At 38.9% G+C, this 9,344-nt stretch overlaps 1 pseudogene across 1 annotated transcript; it reads left to right on the top strand.

Annotated features, from left to right (window-relative positions):
* The first annotated feature begins 847 nt into the window (after positions 1 to 847).
* On the top strand, positions 848 to 4,517 carry LOC126951563 (protein phosphatase inhibitor 2-like; annotated as a pseudogene). The gene has a single exon (XR_007724528.1). The product of XR_007724528.1 is annotated as a protein phosphatase inhibitor 2-like (transcript).
* The last annotated feature ends 4,827 nt before the right edge of the window (positions 4,518 to 9,344 follow it).

Genomic DNA, 9,344 nt, shown 5'->3' with positions numbered 1-9,344 from the left:
GCCCTTTGCAGGGATATGGATGGAGCTGGAAGCCATAATTCCAAGTGAAGTAACGCAGGAACAGAAAACAAAACACTGCATGTTCTCACTTACTATTGTGAGCTGGATGATGAGAACACATAAACACATATGGTGGGGGACGACACATACTGGGACCTGCTGGGGGTGGGGGGAGGGAGAACATCAGGAAGAATGGCTCAAAATAAACAAATAAATAAATTAGATGTGCTGTAAAATACACACCAAATTTCAAATAGTACCCAAAAAAAGTCAAATAACTCATTAATAACTTTTTATAGTGATTATACATTAAAATTTGGTTACACTGGATTAAAATATATTACTAAACTTTTACTTGTTTTCTTTTACCTTTGTCAGAGGGCTACTAGAAAATTTTAAATTACCCATATAGCTCACATTATATTTTAATTAGATAATCTTAACCCAGAGTATTTATGAAAACGAGAATCTCAGAGGCAGCCCAGGAATCTGCACGGTTAACAAGCATCCAAGTGACTAAGATCACGGCTATTTGAAAACCCCTGACACAGCAGTGACTTGAAGCATGAGTCAGGACACTTGGATTCTAAACATCATTCAGTTCTTCTTACCTGGGCCTTAGTCTCCTCATCAATAAAATGAAGGGCTTGGATTAGACCTGGAAAGTTGTCTGATTTAAGGCTTCCGATCCCATTACCCACTGATTATTTGTCCATAAACCTAGGCCAGCAAAGATCCCCAGAGACTGAATGGACCCAGATGGGTACCAGATTCAGGCAGGTGTGACTTTAGGGAGGCTTTCCTGGTTTTCACATCCTCCGGAGGACTCTGAAAGAATGTTCACCCGGGGGCTTCCCAGAGGAGTACAGCTAACTCCAGGGGAACCACATAGAACCTTGTCTGCATCAACATCCTTATCACCACCAACTGCCCAAGGACTGCTATGTACAGCAGAGCCCCCCGATATGTCCTAGAGCCGACTCATACCCTTAGGCTGCCCTAAAAATGGCCAAGAGTCCATGGATCAAACAGAAGAACCCAGCCCATCCCAAGAAAGGTGACTCGACTCAACCTACCAACCTATTCAGCCAGAAGAATTCCTTTTCAGAAGCAGATTGGGAAACCAATGTTTTCCCGCTGTGGAACTATCACTTTCACCTTTCCAAGAGGACTCTGACAAAAGTTGCTAACCCACTCTTCAGAACCTTTGAAATTCATCTTTCTAACTGAAGGGAGGTTTTCCATTGGGAAAAAAATGGTTCATTCAAAATAAGAATAAATGGGTTCGGCGTCGGCGTCGCTCCGCGCGGCGGGGCTCTAGGCCGAGGTCTCACCGCGAGCTGCGGGTGAAGCGCTGGCAGCTAAGAGCACGCGAGGAGGCGCCACCCGTTTGGTGTTGGCTTTGGCTCCGGCGTCGTTGTGTCCTGACAACCGCTCCGGTAACCGGTTCCGAGACAGTGGGTGCGGCCGCTTTAGCCCTGAGCGGGCTCCACAGCTGCCTGCGGGTCTCTGCTAGTGCCGGACCCTTTCGTAGCAGACCCTACGCCGAGCTGCGACCCTGAGCCAAGAGAGGGAGCCCCGGCAATGGCGGCCTGGACAACCTCGCACCGGTCAATCAAGGGGATCCTGAAGAACAACTTCCTCTATGGTGGCGTCTGCCGAACAGCCCCACGGGAGTGTGGACTAGGAGCTGAACAAAAAATCCCGGAAGTGGGATGAAATGAACATCCTGGCAACATATCATCCAGCAGACAAAGATTACGGTTTAATGAAAACAGATGAACCAAGCACTTCTTCCCATCGTATTATGGGTGATGATGAAGATGCATGTAGTGACACAGACACCACTGAAAACATGGCACCAGATATCTTAGCTAAGAAATTAGCTGCTGCTGAAGGCGCGGAACCAAAGTATCGGGTTCAGGAACAAGACAACAGTGGAAAGGAGGATAGTAACCTCTCACCTGAAGAACAAGAAACAAAAGTGACAATTTGAAATGAAAAGGAAGCTTCATTACAATGAAAGACTCAATATCAAACTAGCTAGACAGTTTCAAAAAACCTACGTGATGATGACGAAGATGAAAAAATGTTAGAGACTGCAGATGGAGAAAGCATGAACACGGAGGAATCAAATCAAGGATCTACTGCAAGTGACCAAGATTGGTTCAACGCTGTAATTGTTTGTTAGATATAAACCCTGTTACTATAATTGCTTCTTGTTCTCCACAATTCATGACTTAAGTACCAAAATGCATACCAGTTATTATATATTGCCAAAAATTAAATGATAAACTTAGAGACTGATTAGACTGAAAATGCCTAATAGATGTATATATTCTTGTGCCTAGTATTTTACCACCAATACAGTGTAATATCATCGGTCCAAAATTGCATTAATTTTGTAAATACACTGGTTAATTTGTATTAGATATTATATAGCTTTTATGCTTTAGAGGTTAAACAATATATTTGGGGGAAACTATTTTCATCACTCTAAATGTGGTGGTAGCTCTTATAAAGTTTGTCGGCTTTTTTTTTTTTAATCAAAAGCCAACTGAACAACAGGACATATAGACTGATAAATATTCAGGCTGAATAGTATTTTAAAACTTGTCTTCAACTTCATTTGTCTGTTTAATTGAAAAGGATTATAAGAGTTACCGTTGCATTTTCTGGCCTACTACCTTTAAAACTCCTGTTGTGTTTCTTTGTATTTACAAGGAAAGGACTGAACTTTTTCTCATCAAAACTGGCTTTTTTCCCACAAATAAATTATCAGGTTAAACTTGCACTAATGTCTGCTCTGTTTTTTGTTTTGGTTTTTTCTGTTTTATGTTTTTGGTACACTGGGCAGACTTCAGAGCAACTTTTTTTCAATAAATATTCTAAAGTAGCTATCTCGGCATTCCCTTTAAATACCTGTCTTAACCTCCTGCTTTTATTTCTTACTCCTTTCCACACATACGCACACAATCCTTTACCTTTTAAAGGATCATTAAGATTACATTAGGAACTCTTTCTGTCACTCTTCTGTGATTTGCTGCAATATTGAAATTCTTATTTTGACCATCACTGCCTATTCATTCTTCTAATACATGAAGAAAATAGATTAAGTAGCAGCAGTACTATAGGCAGGAAATACAGTTTAACTGCTAAATTTCTATACCTCTCTGATTTACAGCTTGCTAATTAAATTGCTATTATTAGTTTGTTTGGCTTAGACTTAAGAAAACAACTAACTGAGGGTTTTTTTGTTTTCTGGGTTTTTTGTTTTTTTTTTTTGGCATGAGGAGAGAATTGTGGGTAACCAGTGATATGATTATTACTGAATGTACAGACAGAAGTAAGCCTGGACATTGTTTAATTTAAAAACTTTAAACAGTCACTGCCTTAAGGGAATATTATAATATATACAATGACAAATGTACATTATTCTTCTAACACAGTAAGAATTACTTGGAATATTTTCCTGAAATGAAGTGCAGGAAAGCCCTGTGTGTCTTGGTTTAGTGATGGTTTCATTTCTAGCCAATTATTTGTATCTTAATTTTTTGTTAGTACCAAAATAATCTGTTATATGAACAGACTTTTAAAATAATTTCTGTATACTATATATATAAGAAAGCTTTTATTAAACAGCTTATCTTCCACTTGCAAGTTTATGGAAATATCAGTATGTCAAAATAAATAAAAAGTGAGAGAATTCTCTGGTATTAGAAGAATGTGCTTATTATTTTGATTTTTTAAATGGGATATAATCAAAGTACTGCTGAACCATAGGTGCAGTATTCTACTAAACATTTCAGCTAGTAATACCACTGATTTAGCAACAAAACTGTTTATGTCTGCTTTCTGAATTTAGAATGTTGAGATTACTTGTTTAAATCTGTTTTGGGGGATGTAGAGATTAAGTCTGTACATACACGTGTACATATATTCATGCACCTTCTGATTTTGGTTTTCTCGTTTTTGAGTTCTTAGAAAGTATTCACATACTCTTTTTTTGTAGAAGTAGCTGTTGTACAGTGAAGAAAAGGATAAGCCTTTAAACAGTTGATTCTGTTTGTGTTTTCTACAAATTATTTTTTGAAATTTAAATTACAAGCAAACTCGTTTCCTGGTTTTCAGAAATAGATGATTATTTCGGAGCAGTAAGACATGACAAACAGCATGCTCAGGAGGATTTTAGGTAGTCAAATGCAGCTGAGAAAAGGTATTTTCAAGTCCTAAGTTGCTCATTGATATGGTATGAACTAGTCAAAACATGAACCATTATGATTCAAGTTAGATTTTCTTCTGGAGAGACAGATCTGAATGTTCATTTCTAGCCAAAGTAGATTTTACTTTCAACTTTTTAATCAATATCACTTTCTGTGCTTAACTCCTTGGTGTTGCCTTGTCTGTTTTCATTCATCTAAAATTCTGCAGGGATGACTAAAATTTGACATAATGGTATAAATGGATTCTTAAGAATAACTTTAAGTTGAAGATTAAAGCAAGATGCCATTTTCCCCATGACTTTCATTTTGTTTACATTTTTCCCTTTAAGTTAGTATACACTAAACATACATAAAATACAATAATATAACAAAACATAAATGTTCTTATTTTATAGAAGAATAAAATGTCTGATATTGGGATATGACTGGTGGTATTATATTAATAATTATTGTAATAAAATTAGTAACTTCTAAAATTGATGAAATACCTGCTAAGCATAATGAGAAAATTGTAAGAGGCCCCTGCGTGTGCTACATTTCCAACTAAAGATGCTTACCCAGTCCCAGCTCCAGCTTCTACTAGTAAAGGGGCAAGCAGAAGTAAAAACGATGGTGAAAAAAGTCAGAAGCTTATATTGTTTATTCTGGAGAATGCTGTATCTGGGCTCAGTCATTTAGGGAGCTATTCAGTTACCAAGTCCTCTTATTTTGATAGGCATATCTATTAAAAAGATTATTACAAATGCATGGGCAGTTATAATGACATAAATTTGATCATCGCCTAATAGGGCTCCTGGTTGACCCAGTTTGGCTCATATTAAGAGATTTATGTCAGTTCCTACTATTCTGGCTCAAGCACCAAATACTGTAATGTACCAATATGTTTGTGTTTGTTGAAAATAATCAACGATTAATCAATATAGGTAGAAGAGTGAAATGCCTGAGGAAGCCTTCATCCGTAAATCTAAAGACAGAGGTTGAACCCTCTTTTTACTGAGCCTCAAGGTGAATAGTCACATCAAATTGCAAACTCAAAGATGCAGCTTCAATTCTGCCAGGGCTTCCCCTGCCCTTTTCTCTCAACAGCAGAAGTAGACTGAAGACAGGTGATTAGGGTATTTCACTGTTAATCAAATTTTCTTGAGGTTGGATACTACCAATCTAATGAGAATTTAGTTTAATTAAAATGTTTGATTTGCATTCAATTGATGTAAGATAGAGTTGCAGTCCTTAATTTTTCAGGAACAAAATATAAAATATTGCTTAGGGTTTTGAAGGCTCTTGGTCTGCCTAACCTAAATTCCTAATCCAATGTTGAGAATACTGGTTTAAGTGGGAAGAAAAAGGCTGATAACAAAATAAACGAGGGAAGGAAGAATGTTTGTTTTATATTTTCAAATTGTCATTTTGTTTTTATGTTATTGGTTTTGGGGAATGTCATTAATGATGTAGAATAGATTAATCCCATATAAAAATATAAGTTGAGTAGTGCTATGATGGTGATAAATGTTAGTATAATAATGCTGTTATTTTTTGTTAATTCTTGGCTACTAAGTCATTTGGTAAAAATCGTGTAAGTGGAGGTAGGTCTTTTGGAGATAACAGAAATACAAAGATATGGAAGTTACTAGTGATAATTTACCCCATGTATGTAATAATGATAATGTGTGGAAGTTATATTTAAATTAAATAAATATGAATACAGTGATTATTAATATTTTGTAATTTATAGATGTAACATTATTGTAGAAAGGTTGTAGGTTAGAATGGACATTTAGTCTATATGTGTAATTGATAAATAGGCTAGAATTTTGTGTAGTTATGCCCGATTTGGTCTTCCTCATTCTCCTACCAGAATTGATAATATAGCAATAATTAATATTACATTTGGGTTAATAGATGATACTTGGAATTGAGATCAGTGCCAGTTTTTGTCATGTTAATAAGATTATGCCTGATGTTATTGGAATTCCTTGTCTTACTTCTGGGACTCAGAAATGAAATGGAGAAAGCCCACTTTTTATAATTAGTGTTATAGTGATTATTACAGATGCTATTGGGCTGGGAATTTTTATGACTGTTCACTACCCAGAATATGATATATAAAGACATCTATGATTAGGAATATAGATATAGTTGTGTTAAGAAATATTTAGTAGTTGCTTCTTTGGATCATGAATTTAATTTTTTATTAAAATGAGAATAATGGCTAGTACATTTATTTCTAGTCCTATTCAGATTATTAATCTGTGCAAGCTAAATATTGTAACTATAGTTCCTGTAAAGTTCCAACTCATGGTTCACATCACTCTCTGTTATATAGTATACAGAGACATACATATTATATATATATATATGATATCTTTCTAAAAATAAAAAAATGAAATTGCTTTAGTAAGCATTGCCATGTGATTTTTGGAGGGAGGAAGATTGGGAGCAAAGAAGGAAATGGGTAAGATCGGCCCCAATCTAAATCTCAGGTGTGCTTCCCACAAAGGGCTCCAGAGAGTCTCTGGATTCCCCACGACCAGACAGCCACAGCAGGTGGGGTTAGATTGGAGATGAAAGCATTTCAGATACATGTTTGTTGACTCACATGTAAGGATAAAATTTACCAGACTGCCTAAGAGGAAAAGATCCTGGCCCAAACCTTTTCCTTAATCAATGGAAGAATCCTTACTTTCCCCCACTACAAAGAAAGGAGCAAAGAGCCAGCCACGAGGTAGTCAATCTGCACCCGTTCAGACCTGAGTGCAAGGACCTTCTATGGCCTGGAATCTTCAACGCACATGAAAAGGGCTTTTTCTATCCTAAACGGTAATGACCTATTGCAATACGGCTGTGACACTGGAAGATACCAACTCCTATATCTTGCTTTGCTGAGGACACTCACAGTTTTAGCCTCAGACCTTCCTAGATTACAGTTTAGCTTTAGCTCATATTCTCATGTGTGTCTTAAATGTCAGCTTCTGATCAAGCTCATTAAATAGGGGCTGGCCCTTCCCACAGGGGGCTTACTATCTCAGCCAGACAATTCTTGCCATTAGGCAAGAGGAAGAAGACAAGCAAACTTGTAAGAGGTGTAAAGAATGGAACTGGGACCCAAATTATGAGCTAAGGCCTTGAGTAAACATATACAGAGGTTCCAGGTAAATGGTGATTCTGTTTACAGTGGAACAGGGCCTTCTTTCCCAGGACTTCTCCTCCTAGCTGATCTGATTAGCAGCTCCTTAGACATATCTCCTGCTCCAAAGTTTCCACTGCCACATATACAGGTAATGGTATTTTGCACAAGAAGATAAGCACGGTTCAATAATGGCAGGAGGGTCTGCTAATCAGCTACATCAATTGCCATATATGATCACTAGTCACATTCCCAACTGGTATGGCCCCACCTCTTCCTCTGCATGGAAAACAATTAATGGTATCGTTTTTGCTATCCTTGGATTGTGACTAAAGTATGAGGTGCTTTCGTCATAATTAGAGGTGCTGCATCACCAGGAATCTATGTTAATGAGCAACCAGAACTTCCTGGAAGACAATAGCCCAAGAAGCACCCCACTGTCACCAATGAAGAAGTGACTCTGGGAAGACCTTGGTGCTTGGTCAGTCTCCTGAGCCCCGCCCAGCCCAATCTGCAATGTGTAGAGACTGTAACTGAAAACGGAGGTTGTTTTCACTAATGATATCCAAGGCATTGAGGAAGGGGCAGCTCTGCTTCAGTGACCTTTCATGAAGTACACACCAGGTGAAAAAGGGAATTTGCACCACAAAAAACTACACAGCTGTGGCTCCTAAGGGCTCCAAGCATCATCAGCACAGGCAGAGGAGATGGCATCCCAGGGCAGCAGCAGAGAGGCCTGGAGGGCAGGTGTCACTCACCCCAGGGGTGGCAGATGGTCTCATGTAGACCTGGATGACAATGGAGAAGTCTCTACTGGCACCTTCCCCAGCATCAAGGAAATAAAATGGCAGCTGCCACATAGTAACTAAGCCCTTGAACCAAAGGTTTCTGAGGGCCAAGGTCCCAAAGCAGCTAGAAAAATAGGGTCATCAATACTAGTGGGAACGTCTTTTAATCCCCATGAGTTGTAAGATCTTAACCACAGTCTACAACTTCAAACATTTTCTAGGATGTAAAACTCGCGTGGCTCACGCCTGTAATCCCAACACTTTGGGAGGCCAAGGTGGGCAGATCACAAGGTCAGGAGATCAAAACCATCCTGGCCAAAACGGTGAAACCTCATCTCTACTAAAATACAAAAACAAATAGTCGAGTGTGGTGGCACGTGCCTGTAGTCCCAGCTACTGGGGAGGCTGAGGCAGGTGAATCACTTGAACCCGGGAGGTGGAGATTGCAGTGAGCCAGGATCATGCCACTGCACTCCAGCCTGGCAACAGAATAAGACTCCAAAAAAAAAAAAAAAAAAAAAATGCAGATACACAGAAAGCTTGTGGGTTCCTCCAAAGGGCAGCTCAGAGATTCCTTCTTCTCTGATCTCTCTTCACAATCAGGTTTCACCAGCTTAACCTGAGACTTAAAGGTGCTGAAAACTGAAGGTTTCAGGTGGATAAATGGGACTGCAGAACAGAGATTGGCAGCTATCATTATAACCCAGTGCCAAAGGGGTTAGACCTGTGGGTTCCACCTCTCTGGTGAATGATCACCTTCACTAAGAAGATGGTCATCTACCAGTTATGACCTCACATTTTCCTACTCAATGCCTTTGAGTAGGAGAGTATAGAGAGGACTGGCTATCACCTCTCAGTAGCTACTGCTATTAACTAGCCAATTTTCAACAGCTCCCCTTATACATAAAGCGGGCATGAAAGCAAATTAGAGCTGGATCCTACTAATGGGGGACCAGGAACAGTAAATGTGTTTGGAAAGCCATGGGATTTGAGACAGAAAATCTCACAGATGGCATGATCCAATTCTGTCATTTTTTAGTTATAGAACAGAAGCTAAGTGTCAAAATCAGGCCATGTGGTCAATGAAGGACAGAACAGAATACAAATCCATGCTTGGCTATGGTTGTGGGCTGAATTGTGTGCTCCAGAATAAGGTATGTTGGAGTCCTACCCCCAGAAGCTCCAAATGTGGCCTTACTTGGTAGGATC

This window comes from Macaca thibetana, chromosome 3, assembly GCF_024542745.1.
Source record: "Macaca thibetana thibetana isolate TM-01 chromosome 3, ASM2454274v1, whole genome shotgun sequence".
Lineage (NCBI taxonomy): Eukaryota > Metazoa > Chordata > Mammalia > Primates > Cercopithecidae > Macaca > Macaca thibetana.
The sequence above is the reverse complement of the archived record's forward strand: the minus strand, read 5'-3'. Positions and strand labels throughout refer to the sequence as shown.